Source organism: Oncorhynchus keta, chromosome 25 (assembly GCF_023373465.1).
Source record: "Oncorhynchus keta strain PuntledgeMale-10-30-2019 chromosome 25, Oket_V2, whole genome shotgun sequence".
NCBI classification, from domain to species: Eukaryota; Metazoa; Chordata; class Actinopteri; order Salmoniformes; family Salmonidae; genus Oncorhynchus; species Oncorhynchus keta.
In genome coordinates this window covers 50,091,092-50,115,261 of record NC_068445.1, presented here as the reverse complement: position 1 = coordinate 50,115,261, position 24,170 = coordinate 50,091,092, and the positions used below count along the sequence as shown (strand labels likewise).

Below are 24,170 nucleotides of genomic sequence, written 5' to 3'. Positions count from 1 at the left end.
CTAGCCAGATAGGGTTATATCCTAGCCAGATAGGGTTATATCCTAGCCAGATAGGGTTATATCCTAGCCAGATAGGGTAAAGGTTATATCCTAGACAGATAGGGTAAAGGTTATATCCTAGCCAGATAGGGGTATATCCTAGCCAGATAGGGTAAAGGTTATATTCTAGTCAGATAGGGTAAAGGTTATATTCTAGCCAGATAGGGTAAGGGTTATATCCTAGCCAGATAGGGTAAGGGTTATATCCTAGCCAGATAGGGTAAGGGTTATATCCTAGCCAGCCAGTTAGGGTTATATCCTAGCCAGATAGGGTTAGGGTTATATCCTAGCCAGATAGGGTAAGGGTTATATCCTAGCCAGATAGGGTAAGGGTTATATCCTAGCCAGATAGGGTAAGGGTTATATCCTAGCCAGATAGGGTAAGGGTTATATCCTAGCCAGATAGGGTAAGGGTTATATCCTAGCCAGATAGGGTAAGGGTTATATCCTAGCCAGATAGGGTAAGGGTTATATCCTAGCCAGATAGGGTAAGGGTTATATCCTAGCCAGATAGGGTTATATCCTTGCCAGATAGGGTTATATCCTAGCCAGATAGGGTTATATCCTAGACAGATAGGGATAGGGTTATATCCTAGCCAGGTAGGGTTATATCCTAGCCAGGTAGGGTTAGGGTTATATCCTAGCCAGGTAGGGGTATATCCTAGCCAGATAGGGTTAGGGTTATATCCTAGCCAGATAGGGTTAGGGTTATATCCTAGCCAGGTAGGGTTAGGGTTATATCCTAGCCAGGTAGGGGTATATCCTAGCCAGATAGGGTAAGGGTTATATCCTAGCCAGATAGGGTTATATCCTAGCCAGATAGGGTAAAGGTTATATCCTAGCCAGATAGGGTAAAGGTTATATCCTAGCCAGATAGGGTAAAGGTTATATCCTAGCCAGATAGGGTAAAGGTTATATCCTAGCCAGATAGGGTAAAGGTTATATCCTAGCCAGATAGGGTTATATCCTAGCCAGATAGGGTTATATCCTAGCCAGATAGGGTTATATCCTAGCCAGATAGGGTTATATCCTAGCCAGATAGGGTTATATCCTAGCCAGATAGGGTTATATCCTAGCCAGATAGGGTAAAGGTTATATCCTAGACAGATAGGGTAAAGGTTATATCCTAGCCAGATAGGGGTATATCCTAGCCAGATAGGGTAAAGGTTATATTCTAGTCAGATAGGGTAAAGGTTATATCCTAGCCAGATAGGGTAAGGGTTATATCCTAGCCAGATAGGGTAAGGGTTATATCCTAGCCAGATAGGGTAAGGGTTATATCCTAGCCAGTTAGGGTTATATCCTAGCCAGATAGGGTAAGGGTTATATCCTAGCCAGATAGGGTAAGGGTTATATCCTAGCCAGATAGGGTAAGGGTTATATCCTAGCCAGATAGGGTAAGGGTTATATCCTAGCCAGATAGGGTAAGGGTTATATCCTAGCCAGATAGGGTAAGGGTTATATCCTAGCCAGATAGGGTAAGGGTTATATCCTAGCCAGATAGGGTAAGGGTTATATCCTAGCCAGATAGGGTAAGGGTTATATCCTAGCCAGATAGGGTTATATCCTTGCCAGATAGGGTTATATCCTAGCCAGATAGGGTAAGGGTTATATCCTAGCCAGATAGGGTTAGGGTAAGGGTTATATCCTAGCCAGATAGGGTTATATCCTAGCCAGATAGGGTAAGGGTTATATCCTAGCCAGATAGGGTTAGGGTAAGGGTTATATCCTAGCCAGATAGGGTTAGGGTAAAGGTTATATCCTAGCCAGATAGGGTTAGGGTAAAGGTTATATCCTAGCCAGATAGGGTTAGGGTAAAGGTTATATCCTAGCCAGATAGGGATTTATATCCTAGCCAGATAGGGTTAGGGTAAAGGTTATATCCTAGCCAGATAGGGATTTATATCCTAGCCAGATAGGGTTAGGGTAAAGGTTATATCCTAGCCAGATAGGGTTAGGGTAAAGGTTATATCCTAGCCAGATAGGGATTTATATCCTAGCCAGATAGGGTTAGGGTAAAGGTTATATCCTAGCCAGATAGGGATTTATATCCTAGCCAGATAGGGTTAGGGTAAAGGTTATATCCTAGCCAGATAGGGTTAGGGTAAAGGTTATATCCTAGCCAGATAGGGTAAGGGTTATATCCTAGCCAGATAGGGTAAGGGTTATATCCTAGCCAGATAGGGTTATATCCTAGCCAGTTAGGGTTATATCCTAGACAGATAGGGTAAGGGTTATATCCTAGCCAGATAGGGTTATATCCTAGCCAGATAGGGTTATATCCTTGCCAGATAGGGTTATATCCTTGCCAGATAGGGTTATATCCTAGCCAGATAGGGTTATATCCTAGCCAGATAGGGTTATAGCCAGATAGGGTTATATCCTTGCCAGATAGGGTTATATCCTTGCCAGATAGGGTTATATCCTAGCCAGATAGGGTTATATCCTAGCCAGATAGGGTTAGGGTAAAGGTTATATCCTAGCCAGATAGGGTTATATCCTAGCCAGATAGGGTTATATCCTAGCCAGATAGGGTTAGGGTAAAGGTTATATCCTAGCTATATAGGGATTTATATCCTAGCCAGATAGGGTTAGGGTAAAGGTTATATCCTAGCCAGATAGGGATTTATATCCTAGCCAGATAGGGTTATATCCTAGCCAGATAGGGTTATATCCTTGCCAGATAGGGTTATATCCTTGCCAGATAGGGTTATATCCTAGCCAGATATGGTAAGGGTTATATCCTTGCCAGATAGGGTTATATCCTAGCCAGATAGGGATTTATATCCTAGCCAGATAGGGATTTATATCCTAGCCAGATAGGGTTAGGGTAAAGGTTATATCCTAGCCAGATAGGGATTTATATCCTAGCCAGATAGGGTTAGGGTAAAGGTTATATCCTAGCTATATAGGGATTTATATCCTAGCCAGATAGGGTTAGGGTAAAGGTTATATCCTAGCCAGATAGGGTTAGGGTAAAGGTTATATCCTAGCCAGATAGGGATTTATATCCTAGCCAGATAGGGTTAGGGTAAAGGTTATATCCTAGCCAGATAGGGATTTATATCCTAGCCAGATAGGGTTAGGGTAAAGGTTATATCCTAGCCAGATAGGGTTAGGGTAAAGGTTATATCCTAGCCAGATAGGGTTAGGGTAAAGGTTATATCCTAGCCAGATAGGCGTACGTCTGCATGACCAGTTCTCTTTCTAAATATCTATCAATTGAAGATTTGACTTAATGACAAAAAAGGTGCAGACTGCAATATAATGTGAATAGTGATCACCATGTGAATAACTCTAGATAATAATATGTGAATAGTGATCACCATGTGAATAGTGATCACCATGTGAATAACTCTAGATAATAATATGTGAATAGTGATCATCCTGTGAATAACTCTATAGATAATAAGATGTGAATAACTCTAGATAATAATATGTGAATAGTGATCACCATGTGAATAACTCTAGATAATAATATGTGAATAGTGATCACCATGTGAATAACTCTAGATACTAAGATGTAAATAACTATAGATAATAATATGTGAATAGTGATCACCATGTGAATAACTCTAGATAATAATATGTGAATAACTCTAGATAATAATATGTGAATAACTCTAGATAATAATATGTGAATAGTGATCATCCTGTGAATAACTATAGATAATAATATGTGAATAGTGATCACCATGTGAATAACTCTAGATAATAATATGTGAATAGTGATCACCATGTGAATAACTCTAGATAATAATATGTGAATAGTGATCACCATGTGAATAACTCTAGATAATAATATGTGAATAGTGATCACCATGTGAATAACTCTAGATAATAAGATGTGAATAGTGATCACCATGTGAATAACTATAGATAATAATATGTGAATAACTCTAGATAATAATATGTGAATAGTGATCATCATGTGAATAACTCTAGATAATAATATGTGAATAGTGATCACCATGTGAATAACTCTAGATAATAATATGTGAATAGTGATCACCATGTGAATAACTCTAGATAATAATATGTGAATAGTGATCACCATGTGAATAACTCTAGATAATAAGATGTGAATAGTGATCACCATGTGAATAACTCTAGATAATAATATGTAAATAACTCTAGATAATAATATGTGAATAGTGATCATCCTGTGAATAACTCTAGATAATAATATGTTAATAACTATAGATAATAATATGTGAATAGTGATCACCATGTGAATAACTCTAGATAATAATATGTGAATAGTGATCACCATGTGAATAACTCTAGATAATAATATGTGAATAGTGATCATCCTGTGAATAACTCTATAGATAATAGTATGTGAATAGTGATCACCATGTGAATAACTCTAGATAATAATATGTGAATAGTGATCACCATGTGAATAACTCTAGATAATAATATGTGAATAGTGATCATCCTGTGAATAACTCTAGATAATAATAGGTGAATAGTGATCACCATGTGAATAACTCTAGATAATAAGATGTGAATAGTGATCACCATGTGAATAACTCTAGATAATAATATGTGAATAGTGATCACCATGTGAATAACTCTAGATAATAATATGTGAATAGTGATCACCATGTGAATAACTCTATAGATAATAAGATGTGAATAGTGATCACCATGTGAATAACTCTAGATAATAATATGTGAATAGTGATCACCATGTGAATAACTATAGATAATAATATGTGAATAGTGATCACCATGTGGATAACTATAGATAATAATATGTGAATAGTGATCACCATGTGAATAACTCTATAGATACTAATATGTGAATAGTGATCACCATGTGAATAACTCTAGATAATAATATGTGAATAGTGATCACCATGTGAATAACTCTATAGATAATAATATGTGAATAGTGATCACCATGTGAATAACTATAGATAATAATATGTGAATAGTGATCATCATGTGAATAACTCTAGATAATAATATGTGAATAGTGATCACCATGTGAATAACTCTAGATAATAAGATGTGAATAGTGATCACCATGTGAATAACTCTAGATAATAATATGTGAATAGTGATCACCATGTGAATAACTCTAGATAATAAGATGTGAATAGTGATCACTATGTGAATAACTCTAGATAATAATATGTGAATAGTGATCATCCTGTGAATAACTCTATAGATAATAAGATGTGAATAACTCTAGATAATAAGATGTGAATAGTGATCATCCTGTGAATAACTCTAGATAATAAGATGTGAATAGTGATCACCATGTGAATAGTGATCACCATGTGAATAACTTCAGATAATAATATGTAAATAACTCTAGATAATAATATGTGAATAGTGATCACCATGTAAATAACTCTAGATAATAATATGTGAATAGTGATCACCATGTGAATAACTCTAGATAATAATATGTGAATAGTGATCACCATGTGAATAACTCTAGATAATAATATGTGAATAGTGATCATCCTGTGAATAACTATAGATAATAATATGTGAATAGTGATCACCATGTGAATAACTCTAGATAATAATATGTGAATAGTGATCACCATGTGAATAACTCTAGATAATAATATGTGAATAGTGATCACCATGTGAATAACTATAGATAATAATATGTGAATAGTGATCACCATGTGAATAACTCTAGATAATAATATGTGAATAGTGATCACCATGTGAATAACTCTATAGATAATAAGATGTGAATAGTGATCACCATGTGAATAACTATAGATAATAATATGTGAATAGTGATCACCATGTGAATAACTATAGATAATAATATGTGAATAGTGATCACCATGTGAATAACTCTATAGATACTAATATGTGAATAGTGATCACCATGTGAATAACTCTAGATAATAATATGTGAATAGTGATCACCATGTGAATAACTATAGATAATAATATGTGAATAGTGATCACCATGTGGATAACTATAGATAATAATATGTGAATAGTGATCACCATGTGAATAACTCTATAGATACTAATGATCACCATGTGAATGTGAATAGTGATCACCATGTGAATAACTCTAGATAATAATATGTGAATAGTGATCACCATGTGAATAACTATAGATAATAATATGTGAATAGTGATCACCATGTGAATAACTATAGATAATAATATGTGAATAGTGATCACCATGTGAATAACTCTAGATAATAATATGTGAATAGTGATCACCATGTGAATAACTCTAGATAATAATATGTGAATAGTGATCACCATGTGAATAACTATAGATAATAATATGTGAATAGTGATCACCATGTGAATAACTCTAGATAATAAGATGTGAATAGTGATCACTATGTGAATAACTCTAGATAATAATATGTGAATAGTGATCATCCTGTGAATAACTCTATAGATAATAAGATGTGAATAACTCTAGATAATAAGATGTGAATAGTGATCATCCTGTGAATAACTCTAGATAATAAGATGTGAATAGTGATCACCATGTGAATAGTGATCACCATGTGAATAACTTCAGTAATAATAATATGTAAATAACTATAGATAATAATATGTGAATAGTGATCACCATGTGAATAACTCTAGATAATAATATGTGAATAGTGATCACCATGTGAATAACTCTAGATAATAAAAGATGTGAATAGTGATCACCATGTGAATAACTCTAGATAATAATATGTGAATAGTGATCATCCTGTGAATAACTATAGATAATAATATGTGAATAGTGATCACCATGTGAATAACTCTAGATAATAATATGTGAATAGTGATCATCCTGTGAATAACTCTAGATAATAAGATGTGAATAGTGATCACCATGTGAATAACTCTAGATAATAATATGTGAATAGTGATCACCATGTGAATAACTCTAGATAATAATATGTGAATAGTGATCACCATGTGAATAACTCTATAGATAATAAGATGTGAATAGTGATCACCATGTGAATAACTCTATAGATAATAATATGTGAATAGTGATCATCCTGTGAATAACTCTAGATAATAATATGTGAATAGTGATCACCATGTGAATAACTCTAGATAATAATATGTGAATAGTGATCACCATGTGAATAACTCTAGATAATAATATGTGAATAGTGATCACCATGTGAATAACTATAGATAATAATATGTGAATAGTGATCACCATGTGGATAACTATAGATAACAATATGTGAATAGTGATCACCGTGTGAATAACTCTATAGATACTAATATGTGAATAGTGATCACCATGTGAATAACTCTAGATAATAATATGTGAATAGTGATCACCATGTGAATAACTCTAGATAATAATATGTGAATAGTGATCACCATGTGAATAACTATAGATAATAATATGTGAATAGTGATCACCATGTGAATAACTCTAGATAATAATATGTGAATAGTGATCACCATGTGAATAACTCTAGATAATAATATGTGAATAGTGATCACCATGTGAATAACTCTAGATAATAATATGTGAATAGTGATCACCATGTGAATAACTCTAGATAATAATATGTGAATAACTCTAGATAATAATATGTGAATAGTGATCATCCTGTGAATAACTCTATAGATAATAAGATGTGAATAACTCTAGATAATAAGATGTGAATAGTGATCATCCTGTGAATAACTCTAGATAATAAGATGTGAATAGTGATCACCATGTGAATAGTGATCACCATGTGAATAACTTCAGATAATAATATGTAAATAACTATAGATAATAATATGTGAATAGTGATCACCATGTGAATAACTATAGATAATAAGATGTGAATAGTGATCACCATGTGAATAACTCTAGATAATAATATGTGAATAGTGATCATCCTGTGAATAACTATAGATAATAATATGTGAATAGTGATCACCATGTGAATAACTCTAGATAATAATATGTGAATAGTGATCATCCTGTGAATAACTATAGATAATAATATGTGAATAGTGATCACCATGTGAATAACTATAGATAATAATATGTGAATAGTGATCATCCTGTGAATAACTCTAGATAATAATATGTGAATAGTGATCACCATGTGAATAACTATAGATAATAATATGTGAATAGTGATCACCATGTGAATAACTATAGATAATAATATGTGAATAACTCTAGATAATAATATGTGAATAGTGATCATCCTGTGAATAACCATAGATAATAATATGTGAATAACTATAGATAATAATATGTGAATAGTGATCATCCTGTGAATAACTCTAGATAATAATATGTGAATAACTCTAGATAATAATATGTGAATAGTGATCACCATGTGAATAACTCTAGATAATAATATGTGAATAGTGATCACCATGTGAATAACTCTATAGATAATAAGATGTGAATAACTCTAGATAATAAGATGTGAATAGTGATCATCCTGTGAATAACTCTAGATAATAAGATGTGAATAGTGATCACCATGTGAATAGTGATCACCATGTGAATAACTTCAGATAATAATATGTAAATAACTATAGATAATAATATGTGAATAGTGATCACCATGTGAATAACTCTAGATAATAATATGTGAATAGTGATCACCATGTGAATAACTCTAGATAATAAAAGATGTGAATAGTGATCACCATGTGAATAACTCTAGATAATAATATGTGAATAGTGATCACCATGTGAATAACTCTAGATAATAGTATGTGAATAGTGATCACCATGTGAATAACTCTAGATAATAACATGTGAATAGTGATCATCCTGTGAATATATATATAGATAATAATAACTCTAGATAATAATATGTGAATAGTGATCACCATGTGAATAACTCTAGATAATAATATGTGAATAGTGATCATCCTGTGAATAACTCTAGATAATAATATGTGAATAGTGATCACCATGTGAATAACTCTAGATAATAATATGTGAATAGTGATCACCATGTGAATAACTCTAGATAATAATATGTGAATAGTGATCACCATGTGAATAACTCTAGATAATAATATGTGAATAACTCTAGATAATAATATGTGAATAACTCTAGATAATAATATGTGAATAGTGATCATCCTGTGAATAACTCTAGATACTAATAGGTGAATAGTGATCACCATGTGAATAACTCTAGATAATAATATGTGAATAGTGATCACCATGTGAATAACTCTAGATAATAATATGTGAATAGTGATCACCATGTGAATAACTCTAGATAATAATATGTGAATAGTGATCACCATGTGAATAACTCTAGATAATAATATGTGAATAGTGATCACCATGTGAATAACTCTAGATAATAATATGTGAATAGTGATCACCATGTGAATAACTATAGATAATAATATGTGAATAACTCTAGATAATAATATGTGAATAGTGATCATCCTGTGAATAACTATAGATAATAATATGTGAATAACTATAGATAATAATATGTGAATAGTGATCATCCTGTGAATAACTCTAGATAATAATATGTGAATAACTCTAGATAATAATATGTGAATAGTGATCACCATGTGAATAACTCTAGATAATAATATGTGAATAGTGATCACCATGTGAATAACTCTAGATAATAATATGTGAATAGTGATCACCATGTGAATAACTCTATAGATAATAAGATGTGAATAGTGATCACCATGTGAATAACTATAGATAATAATATGTGAATAGTGATCACCATGTGAATAACTATAGATAATAATATGTGAATAGTGATCATCCTGTGAATAACTCCCCCAACAAGCTATAGATAATAGTATGTGAATAGTGATCACCATATGAATAACTCTAGATAATAAGATGTGAATAGTGATCACCATGTGAATAACTCTAGATAATAATATGTGAATAGTGATCACCATGTGAATAACTCTAGATAATAAGATGTGAATAGTGATCACCATGTGAATAACTTCAGATAATAATATGTGAATAACTCTAGATAATAATATGTGAATAGTGATCACCATGTGAATAACTCTAGATAATAATATGTGAATAGTGATCATCCTGTGAAAAGCTCTAGATAATAATATGTGAATAGTGATCACCATGTGAATAACTCTAGATAATAATATGTGAATAGTGATCACCATGTGAATAACTCTATAGATACTAATATGTGAATAGTGATCACCTCTAGATAATAATATGTGAATAGTGATCACCATGTGAATAACTATAGATAATAATATGTGAATAGTGATCACCATGTGGATAACTATAGATAATAATATGTGAATAGTGATCACCATGTGAATAACTCTATAGATAATAATATGTGAATAGTGATCACCATGTGAATAACTCTAGATAATAATATGTGAATAGTGATCACCATGTGAATAACTCTAGATAATAATATGTGAATAGTGATCACCATGTGAATAACTATAGATAATAATATGTGAATAGTGATCACCATGTGAATAACTATAGATAATAATATGTGAATAGTGATCACCATGTGAATAACTCTAGATAATAATATGTGAATAGTGATCACCATGTGAATAACTCTAGATAATAATATGTGAATAGTGATCACCATGTGAATAACTCTAGATAATAAGATGTGAATAGTGATCACTATGTGAATAACTCTAGATAATAATATGTGAATAGTGATCATCCTGTGAATAACTCTATAGATAATAAGATGTGAATAACTCTAGATAATAAGATGTGAATAGTGATCATCCTGTGAATAACTCTAGATAATAAGATGTGAATAGTGATCACCATGTGAATAGTGATCACCATGTGAATAACTTCAGATAATAATATGTAAATAACTATAGATAATAATATGTGAATAGTGATCACCATGTGAATAACTCTAGATAATAATATGTGAATAGTGATCATCCTGTGAATAACTCTAGATAATAATATGTGAATAGTGATCATCATGTGAATAACTCTAGATAATAATATGTGAATAGTGATCATCCTGTGAATAACTCTAGATAATAAGATGTGAATAGTGATCACCATGTGAATAACTCTAGATAATAAAAGATGTGAATAGTGATCACCATGTGAATAACTCTAGATAATAATATGTGAATAGTGATCACCATGTGAATAACTCTAGATAATAATATGTGAATAGTGATCATCCTGTGAAAAGCTCTAGATAATAATATGTGAATAGTGATCACCATGTGAATAACTATAGATAATAATATGTGAATAGTGATCACCATGTGAATAACTATAGATAATAATATGTGAATAACTCTAGATAATAATATGTGAATAGTGATCATCCTGTGAATAACTATAGATAATAATATGTGAATAACTATAGATAATAATATGTGAATAGTGATCATCCTGTGAATAACTCTAGATAATAATATGTGAATAACTCTAGATAATAATATGTGAATAGTGATCACCATGTGAATAACTCTAGATAATAATATGTGAATAGTGATCACCATGTGAATAACTCTATAGATAATAAGATGTGAATAACTCTAGATAATAAGATGTGAATAGTGATCATCCTGTGAATAACTCTAGATAATAAGATGTGAATAGTGATCACCATGTGAATAGTGATCACCATGTGAATAACTTCAGATAATAATATGTAAATAACTATAGATAATAATATGTGAATAGTGATCACCATGTGAATAACTCTAGATAATAATATGTGAATAGTGATCACCATGTGAATAACTCTAGATAATAAAAGATGTGAATAGTGATCACCATGTGAATAACTCTAGATAATAATATGTGAATAGTGATCACCATGTGAATAACTCTAGATAATAGTATGTGAATAGTGATCACCATGTGAATAACTCTAGATAATAACATGTGAATAGTGATCATCCTGTGAATATATATATAGATAATAATAACTCTAGATAATAATATGTGAATAGTGATCACCATGTGAATAACTCTAGATAATAATATGTGAATAGTGATCATCCTGTGAATAACTCTAGATAATAATATGTGAATAGTGATCATCCTGTGAATAACTCTAGATAATAATATGTGAATAGTGATCACCATGTGAATAACTCTAGATAATAAGATGTGAATAGTGATCACCATGTGAATAACTTCAGATAATAATATGTGAATAACTCTAGATAATAATATGTGAATAGTGATCACCATGTGAATAACTCTAGATAATAATATGTGAATAGTGATCATCCTGTGAAAAGCTCTAGATAATAATATGTGAATAGTGATCACCATGTGAATAACTCTAGATAATAATATGTGAATAGTGATCACCATGTGAATAACTCTAGATAATAATATGTGAATAGTGATCACCATGTGAATAACTATAGATAATAATATGTGAATAGTGATCATCCTGTGAATAACTCTAGATAATAATATGTGAATAGTGATCACCATGTGAATAACTCTAGATAATAATATGTGAATAGTGATCATCCTGTGAATAACTCTATAGATAATAAGATGTGAATAGTGATCACCATGTGAATAACTCTATAGATAATAATATGTGAATAGTGATCACCATGTGAATAACTCTAGATAATAATATGTGAATAGTGATCACCATGTGAATAACTCTAGATAATAATATGTGAATAGTGATCATCCTGTGAAAAGCTCTAGATAATAATATGTGAATAGTGATCACCATGTGAATAACTATAGATAATAATATGTGAATAGTGATCACCATGTGAATAACTATAGATAATAATATGTGAATAACTCTAGATAATAATATGTGAATAGTGATCATCCTGTGAATAACTATAGATAATAATATGAATAACTATAGATAATAATATGTGAATAGTGATCATCCTGTGAATAACTCTAGATAATAATATGTGAATAACTCTAGATAATAAGATGTGAATAGTGATCACCATGTGAATAACTTCAGATAATAATATGTAAATAACTCTAGATAATAATATGTGAATAGTGATCACCATGTGAATAACTCTATAGATAATAAGATGTGAATAACTCTAGATAATAAGATGTGAATAGTGATCACCATGTGAATAACTTCAGATAATAATATGTAAATAACTCTAGATAATAATATGTGAATAGTGATCACCATGTGAATAACTCTAGATAATAATATGTGAATAGTGATCACCATGTGAATAACTCTAGATAATAATATGTGAATAGTGATCACCATGTGAATAACTCTAGATAATAATATGTGAATAGTGATCACCATGTGAATAACTCTAGATAATAGTATGTGAATAGTGATCACCATGTGAATAACTCTAGATAATAACATGTGAATAGTGATCATCCTGTGAATATATATATAGATAATAATAACTCTAGATAATAATATGTGAATAGTGATCACCATGTGAATAACTCTAGATAATAATATGTGAATAGTGATCATCCTGTGAATAACTCTAGATAATAATATGTGAATAGTGATCATCCTGTGAATAACTCTAGATAATAATATGTGAATAGTGATCACCATGTGAATAACTTCAGATAATAATATGTGAATAACTCTAGATAATAATATGTGAATAGTGATCACCATGTGAATAACTCTAGATAATAATATGTGAATAGTGATCATCCTGTGAAAAGCTCTAGATAATAATATGTGAATAGTGATCACCATGTGAATAACTCTAGATAATAGTATGTGAATAGTGATCACCATGTGAATAACTCTAGATAATAACATGTGAATAGTGATCATCCTGTGAATATATATATAGATAATAATAACTCTAGATAATAATATGTGAATAGTGATCACCATGTGAATAACTCTAGATAATAATATGTGAATAGTGATCATCCTGTGAATAACTCTAGATAATAATATGTGAATAGTGATCATCCTGTGAATAACTCTAGATAATAATATGTGAATAGTGATCACCATGTGAATAACTCTAGATAATAAGATGTGAATAGTGATCACCATGTGAATAACTTCAGATAATAATATGTGAATAACTCTAGATAATAATATGTGAATAACTCTAGATAATAATATGTGAATAACTCTAGATAATAATATGTGAATAGTGATCACCATGTGAATAACTCTAGATAATAATATGTGAATAGTGATCACCATGTGAATAACTCTAGATAATAATATGTGAATAGTGATCACCATGTGAATAACTCTAGATAATAATATGTGAATAGTGATCATCCTGTGAAAAGCTCTAGATAATAATATGTGAATAGTGATCACCATGTGAATAACTCTAGATAATAATATGTGAATAGTGATCACCATGTGAATAACTATAGATAATAATATGTGAATAACTCTAGATAATAATATGTGAATAGTGATCATCCTGTGAATAACTATAGATAATAATATGTGAATAACTATAGATAATAATATGTGAATAGTGATCATCCTGTGAATAACTCTAGATAATAATATGTAATAACTCTAGATAATAGATAATAATATGTGAATAGTGATCACCATGTGAATAACTCTAGATAATAATATGTGAATAGTGATCACCATGTGAATAACTCTAGATAATAATATGTGAATAGTGATCACCATGTGAATAACTCTATAGATAATAAGATGTGAATAGTGATCACCATGTGAATAACTATAGATAATAATATGTGAATAGTGATCATCCTGTGAATAACGCTATAGATAATAGTATGTGAATAGTGATCACCATATGAATAACTCTAGATAATAAGATGTGAATAGTGATCACCATGTGAATAACTCTAGATAATAATATGTGAATAGTGATCACCATGTGAATAACTCTAGATAATAAGATGTGAATAGTGATCACCATGTGAATAACTTCAGATAATAATATGTGAATAACTCTAGATAATAATATGTGAATAGTGATCACCATGTGAATAACTCTAGATAATAATATGTGAATAGTGATCATCCTGTGAAAAGCTCTAGATAATAATATGTGAATAGTGATCACCATGTGAATAACTCTAGATAATAATATGTGAATAGTGATCACCATGTGAATAACTATAGATAATAATATGTGAATAACTCTAGATAATAATATGTGAATAGTGATCATCCTGTGAATAACTATAGATAATAATATGTGAATAGTGATCACCATGTGAATAACTCTAGATAATAAGATGTGAATAGTGATCACCATGTGAATAACTCTAGATAATAATATGTGAATAACTATAGATAATAATATGTGAATAGTGATCATCCTGTGAATAACTATAGATAATAATATGTGAATAGTGATCACCATGTGAATAACTCTAGATAATAATATGTGAATAGTGATCACCATGTGAATAACTCTATAGATAATAAGATGTGAATAGTGATCACCATGTGAATAACTCTAGATAATAAGATGTGAATAGTGATCACCATGTGAATAACTATAGATAATAATATGTGAATAGTGATCATCCTGAATAACTCTATAGATAATAGTATGTGAATAGTGATCACCATATGAATAACTCTAGATAACAAGATGTGAATAGTGATCACCATGTGAATAACTCTAGATAATAATATGTGAATAGTGATCACCATGTGAATAACTCTAGATAATAAGATGTGAATAGTGATCACTATGTGAATAACTCTAGATAATAATATGTGAATAGTGATCATCCTGTGAATATATATATAGATAATAATATGTGAATAGTGATCACCATGTGAATAACTTCAGATAATAATATGTAAATAACTCTAGATAATAATATGTGAATAGTGATCACCATGTGAATAACTAGATAATAATATGTGAATAGTGATCACCATGTGAATAACTCTATAGATACTAATATGTGAATAGTGATCACCATGTGAATAACTCTAGATAATAATATGTGAATAGTGATCACCATGTGAATAACTAGATAATAATATGTGAATAGTGATCACCATGTGAATAACTCTAGATAATAATATGTGAATAGTGATCACCATGTGAATAACTCTATAGATAATAAGATGTGAATAACTCTAGATAATAAGATGTGAATAGTGATCATCCTGTGAATAACTCTAGATAATAAGATGTGAATAGTGATCACCATGTGAATAGTGATCACCATGTGAATAACTTCAGATAATAATATGTAAATAACTCTAGATAATAATATGTGAATAGTGATCACCATGTGAATAACTCTAGATAATAATATGTGAATAGTGATCACCATGTGAATAACTCTAGATAATAAAAGATGTGAATAGTGATCACCATGTGAATAACTCTAGATAATAATACGTGAATAGTGATCACCATGTGAATAACTCTAGATAATAATATGTGAATAGTGATCACCATGTGAATAACTCTAGATAATAACATGTGAATAGTGATCATCCTGTGAATATATATATAGATAATAATAACTCTAGATAATAATATGTGAATAGTGATCACCATGTGAATAACTCTAGATAATAATACGTGAATAGTGATCATCCTGTGAATAACTCTAGATAATAATATGTGAATAGTGATCATCCTGTGAATAACTCTATAGATAATAGTATGTGAATAGTGATCACCATATGAATAACTCTAGATAACAAGATGTGAATAGTGATCACCATGTGAATAACTCTAGATAATAATATGTGAATAGTGATCACCATGTGAATAACTCTAGATAATAAGATGTGAATAGTGATCACCATGTGAATAAATTCAGATAATAATATGTAAATAACTCTAGATAATAATATGTGAATAGTGATCACCATGTGAATAACTAGATAATAATATGTGAATAGTGATCACCATGTGAATAACTCTATAGATACTAATATGTGAATAGTGATCACCATGTGAATAACTCTAGATAATAATATGTGAATAGTGATCACCATGTGAATAACTAGATAATAATATGTGAATAGTGATCACCATGTGAATAACTCTAGATAATAATATGTGAATAGTGATCACCATGTGAATAACTCTAGATAATAAAAGATGTGAATAGTGATCACCATGTGAATAACTCTAGATAATAATATGTGAATAGTGATCACCATGTGAATAACTCTAGATAATAATATGTGAATAGTGATCACCATGTGAATAACTCTAGATAATAACATGTGAATAGTGATCATCCTGTGAATATATATATAGATAATAATAACTCTAGATAATAATATGTGAATAGTGATCACCATGTGAATAACTCTAGATAATAATACGTGAATAGTGATCATCCTGTGAATAACTCTAGATAATAATATGTGAATAGTGATCATCCTGTGAATAACTCTAGATAATAATATGTGAATAGTGATCACCATGTGAATAACTCTAGATAATAAGATGTGAATAGTGATCACCATGTGAATAACTTCAGATAATAATATGTGAATAACTCTAGATAATAATATGTGAATAGTGATCACCATGTGAATAACTCTAGATAATAATATGTGAATAGTGATCATCCTGTGAAAAGCTCTAGATAATAATATGTGAATAGTGATCACCATGTGAATAACTCTAGATAATAATATGTGAATAGTGATCATCATGTGAATAACTATAGATAATAATATGTGAATAGTGATCACCATGTGAATAACTCTAGATAATAATATGTGAATAGTGATCATCCTGTGAAAAGCTCTAGATAATAATATGTGAATAGTGATCACCATGTGAATAACTCTAGATAATAATATGTGAATAGTGATCACCATGTGAATAACTATAGATAATAATATGTGAATAACTCTAGATAATAATATGTGAATAGTGATCATCCTGTGAATAACTATAGATAATAATATGTGAATAACTATAGATAATAATATGTGAATAGTGATCATCCTGTGAATAACTCTAGATAATAATATGTGAATAACTCTAGATAATAATATGTGAATAGTGATCACCATGTGAATAACTCTAGATAATAATATGTGAATAGTGATCACCATGTGAATAACTCTAGATAATAATATGTGAATAGTGATCACCATGTGAATAACTCTATAGATAATAAGATGTGAATAGTGATCACCATGTGAATAACTATAGATAATAATATGTGAATAGTGATCACCATGTGAATAACTATAGATAATAATATGTGAATAGTGATCACCATGTGAATAACTAGATAATAAGATGTGAATAGTGATCACCATGTGAATAACTTCAGATAATAATATGTAAATAACTCTAGATAATAATATGTGAATAGTGATCATCCTGTGAATAACGCTATAGATAATAGTATGTGAATAGTGATCACCATATGAATAACTCTAGATAATAAGATGTGAATAGTGATCACCATGTGAATAACTCTAGATAATAATATGTGAATAGTGATCACCATGTGAATAACTCTAGATAATAAAAGATGTGAATAGTGATCACCATGTGAATAACTCTAGATAATAATACGTGAATAGTGATCACCATGTGAATAACTCTAGATAATAATATGTGAATAGTGATCACCATGTGAATAACTCTAGATAATAACATGTGAATAGTGATCATCCTGTGAATATATATATAGATAATAATAACTCTAGATAATAATATGTGAATAGTGATCACCATGTGAATAACTCTAGATAACAAGATGTGAATAGTGATCACCATGTGAATAACTCTAGATAATAATATGTGAATAGTGATCACCATGTGAATAACTAGATAATAAGATGTGAATAGTGATCACCATGTGAATAACTTCAGATAATAATATGTAAATAACTCTAGATAATAATATGTGAATAGTGATCACCATGTGAATAACTAGATAATAATATGTGAATAGTGATCACCATGTGAATAACTCTATAGATACTAATATGTGAATAGTGATCACCATGTGAATAACTCTAGATAATAATATGTGAATAGTGATCACCATGTGAATAACTAGATAATAATATGTGAATAGTGATCACCATGTGAATAACTCTAAGATAATAATATGTGAATAGTGATCACCATGTGAATAACTCTAGATAATAAAAGATGTGAATAGTGATCACCATGTGAATAACTCTAGATAATAATATGTGAATAGTGATCACCATGTGAATAACTCTAGATAATAATATGTGAATAGTGATCACCATGTGAATAACTCTAGATAATAACATGTGAATAGTGATCATCCTGTGAATATATATATAGATAATAATAACTCTAGATAATAATATGTGAATAGTGATCACCATGTGAATAACTCTAGATAATAATACGTGAATAGTGATCATCCTGTGAATAACTCTAGATAATAATATGTGAATAGTGATCATCCTGTGAATAACTCTAGATAATAATATGTGAATAGTGATCACCATGTGAATAACTCTAGATAATAAGATGTGAATAGTGATCACCATGTGAATAACTCTAGATAATAAGATGTGAATAACTCTAGATAATAAGATGTGAATAGTGATCATCCTGTGAATAACTCTAGATAATAATATGTGAATAGTGATCACCATGTGAATAACTCTAGATAATAATATGTGAATAGTGATCACCATGTGAATAACTCTAGATAATAATATGTGAATAGTGATCACCATGTGAATAACTCTAGATAATAAGATGTGAATAGTGATCACCATGTGAATAACTTCAGATAATAATATGTAAATAACTCTAGATAATAATATGTGAATAGTGATCACCATGTGAATAACTCTATAGATAATAATATGTGAATAGTGATCATCCTGTGAAAAGCTCTAGATAATAATATGTGAATAGTGATCACCATGTGAATAACTCTAGATAATAATATGTGAATAGTGATCACCATGTGAATAACTATAGATAATAATATGTGAATAGTGATCACCATGTGAATAACTCTAGATAATAATATGTGAATAGTGATCATCCTGTGAAAAGCTCTAGATAATAATATGTGAATAGTGATCACCATGTGAATAACTCTAGATAATAATATGTGAATAGTGATCACCATGTGAATAACTATAGATAATAATATGTGAATGAACATGTGAATAACTAGATAATAATATGTGAATAGTGATCATCCTGTGAATAACTATAGATAATAATATGTGAATAACTATAGATAATAATATGTGAATAGTGATCATCCTGTGAATAACTCTAGATAATAATATGTGAATAACTCTAGATAATAATATGTGAATAGTGATCACCATGTGAATAACTCTAGATAATAATATGTGAATAGTGATCACCATGTGAATAACTCTAGATAATAATATGTGAATAGTGATCACCATGTGAATAACTCTATAGATAATAAGATGTGAATAGTGATCACCATGTGAATAACTATAGATAATAATATGTGAATAGTGATCACCATGTGAATAACTATAGATAATAATATGTGAATAGTGATCACCATGTGAATAACTAGATAATAAGATGTGAATAGTGATCACCATGTGAATAACTTCAGATAATAATATGTAAATAACTCTAGATAATAATATGTGAATAGTGATCATCCTGTGAATAACTCTAGATAATAGTATGTGAATAGTGATCACCATATGAATAACTCTAGATAATAAGATGTGAATAGTGATCACCATGTGAATAACTCTAGATAATAATATGTGAATAGTGATCACCATGTGAATAACTCTAGATAATAAAAAGATGTGAATAGTGATCACCATGTGAATAACTCTAGATAATAATACGTGAATAGTGATCACCATGTGAATAACTCTAGATAATAATATGTGAATAGTGATCACCATGTGAATAACTCTAGATAATAACATGTGAATAGTGATCATCCTGTGAATATATATATATAGATAATAATAACTCTAGATAATAATATGTGAATAGTGATCACCATGTGAATAACTCTAGATAACAAGATGTGAATAGTGATCACCATGTGAATAACTCTAGATAATAATATGTGAATAGTGATCACCATGTGAATAACTAGATAATAAGATGAATAGTGATCACCATGTGAATAACTTCAGATAATAATATGTAAATAACTCTAGATAATAATATGTGAATAGTGATCACCATGTGAATAACTAGATAATAATATGTGAATAGTGATCACCATGTGAATAACTCTATAGATACTAATATGTGAATAGTGATCACCATGTGAATAACTCTAGATAATAATATGTGAATAGTGATCACCATGTGAATAACTAGATAATAATATGTGAATAGTGATCACCATGTGAATAACTCTAGATAATAATATGTGAATAGTGATCACCATGTGAATAACTCTAGATAATAAAAGATGTGAATAGTGATCACCATGTGAATAACTCTAGATAATAATATGTGAATAGTGATCACCATGTGAATAACTCTAGATAATAATATGTGAATAGTGATCACCATGTGAATAACTCTAGATAATAACATGTGAATAGTGATCATCCTGTGAATATATATATATAGATAATAATAACTCTAGATAATAATATGTGAATAGTGATCACCATGTGAATAACTCTAGATAATAATACGTGAATAGTGATCATCCTGTGAATAACTCTAGATAATAATATGTGAATAGTGATCATCCTGTGAATAACTCTAGATAATAATATGTGAATAGTGATCACCATGTGAATAACTCTAGATAATAAGATGTGAATAGTGATCACCATGTGAATAACTTCAGATAATAATATGTGAATAACTCTAGATAATAATATGTGAATAGTGATCACCATGTGAATAACTCTAGATAATAATATGTGAATAGTGATCATCCTGTGAATAACTCTAGATAATAATATGTGAATAGTGATCATCCTGTGAATAACTCTAGATAATAATATGTGAATAGTGATCACCATGTGAATAACTCTAGATAATAAGATGTGAATAGTGATCACCATGTGAATAATCAGATAATAATATGTGAATAACTCTAGATAATAATATGTGAATAGTGATCACCATGTGAATAACTCTAGATAATAATATGTGAATAGTGATCATCCTGTGAAAAGCTCTAGATAATAATATGTGAATAGTGATCACCATGTGAATAACTCTAGATAATAATATGTGAATAGTGATCACCATGTGAATAACTATAGATAATAATATGTGAATAACTCTAGATAATAATATGTGAATAGTGATCATCCTGTGAATAACTATAGATAATAATATGTGAATAACTATAGATAATAATATGTGAATAGTGATCATCCTGTGAATAACTCTAGATAATAATATGTGAATAACTCTAGATAATAATATGTGAATAGTGATCACCATGTGAATAACTCTAGATAATAATATGTGAATAGTGATCACCATGTGAATAACTCTAGATAATAATATGTGAATAGTGATCACCATGTGAATAACTCTATAGATAATAAGATGTGAATAGTGATCACCATGTGAATAACTATAGATAATAATATGTGAATAGTGATCACCATGTGAATAACTATAGATAATAATATGTGAATAGTGATCATCCTGTGAATAACGCTATAGATAATAGTATGTGAATAGTGATCACCATATGAATAACTCTAGATAATAAGATGTGAATAGTGATCACCATGTGAATAACTCTAGATAATAATATGTGAATAGTGATCACCATGTGAATAACTCTAGATAATAAGATGTGAATAGTGATCACCATGTGAATAACTTCAGATAATAATATGTGAATAACTCTAGATAATAATATGTGAATAGTGATCACCATGTGAATAACTCTAGATAATAATATGTGAATAGTGATCATCCTGTGAAAAGCTCTAGATAATAATATGTGAATAGTGATCACCATGTGAATAACTCTAGATAATAATATGTGAATAGTGATCACCATGTGAATAACTATAGATAATAATATGTGAATAACTCTAGATAATAATATGTGAATAGTGATCATCCTGTGAATAACTCTAGATAATAATATGTGAATAACTATAGATAATAATATGTGAATAGTGATCATCCTGTGAATAACTCTAGATAATAATATGTGAATAGTGATCACCATGTGAATAACTCTAGATAATAATATGTGAATAGTGATCACCATGTGAATAACTCTAGATAATAATATGTGAATAGTGATCACCATGTGAATAACTCTAGATAATAAGATGTGAATAGTGATCACCATGTGAATAACTATAGATAATAATATGTGAATAGTGATCACCATGTGAATAACTATAGATAATAATATGTGAATAGTGATCATCCTGTGAATAACTCTATAGATAATAGTATGTGAATAGTGATCACCATATGAATAACTATAGATAACAAGATGTGAATAGTGATCACCATGTGAATAACTCTAGATAATAATATGTGAATAGTGATCACCATGTGAATAACTCTAGATAATAAGATGTGAATAGTGATCACCATGTGAATAACTTCAGATAATAATATGTAAATAACTCTAGATAATAATATGTGAATAGTGATCACCATGTGAATAACTAGATAATAATATGTGAATAGTGATCACCATGTGAATAACTCTATAGATACTAATATGTGAATAGTGATCACCATGTGAATAACTCTAGATAATAATATGTGAATAGTGATCACCATGTGAATAACTAGATAATAATATGTGAATAGTGATCACCATGTGAATAACTCTAGATAATAATATGTGAATAGTGATCACCATGTGAATAACTCTAGATAATAATATGTGAATAGTGATCACCATGTGAATAACTCTAGATAATAATATGTGAATAGTGATCACCATGTGAATAACTCTAGATAATAAGATGTGAATAGTGATCACCATGTGAATAACTCTAGATAATAATATGTAAATAACTCTAGATAATAATATGTGAATAGTGATCACCATGTGAATAACTCTAGATAATAAGATGTGAATAGTGATCACCATGTGAATAACTCTAGATAATAAGATGTGAATAACTCTAGATAATAAGATGTGAATAGTGATCATCCTGTGAATAACTCTAGATAATAATATGTGAATAGTGATCACCATGTGAATAACTCTAGATAATAATATGTGAATAGTGATCACCATGTGAATAACTCTAGATAATAATATGTGAATAGTGATCACCATG

The 24,170-nt window shown here is 29.8% G+C and overlaps 1 protein-coding gene across 34 annotated transcripts in view; it reads left to right on the top strand.

Annotated features, from left to right (window-relative positions):
- The window catches only part of smarca2 (SWI/SNF related, matrix associated, actin dependent regulator of chromatin, subfamily a, member 2), a 214,611-nt gene that overhangs the window by 72,707 nt on the left and 117,734 nt on the right, over positions 1-24,170 (top strand). The window lies entirely within an intron of this gene.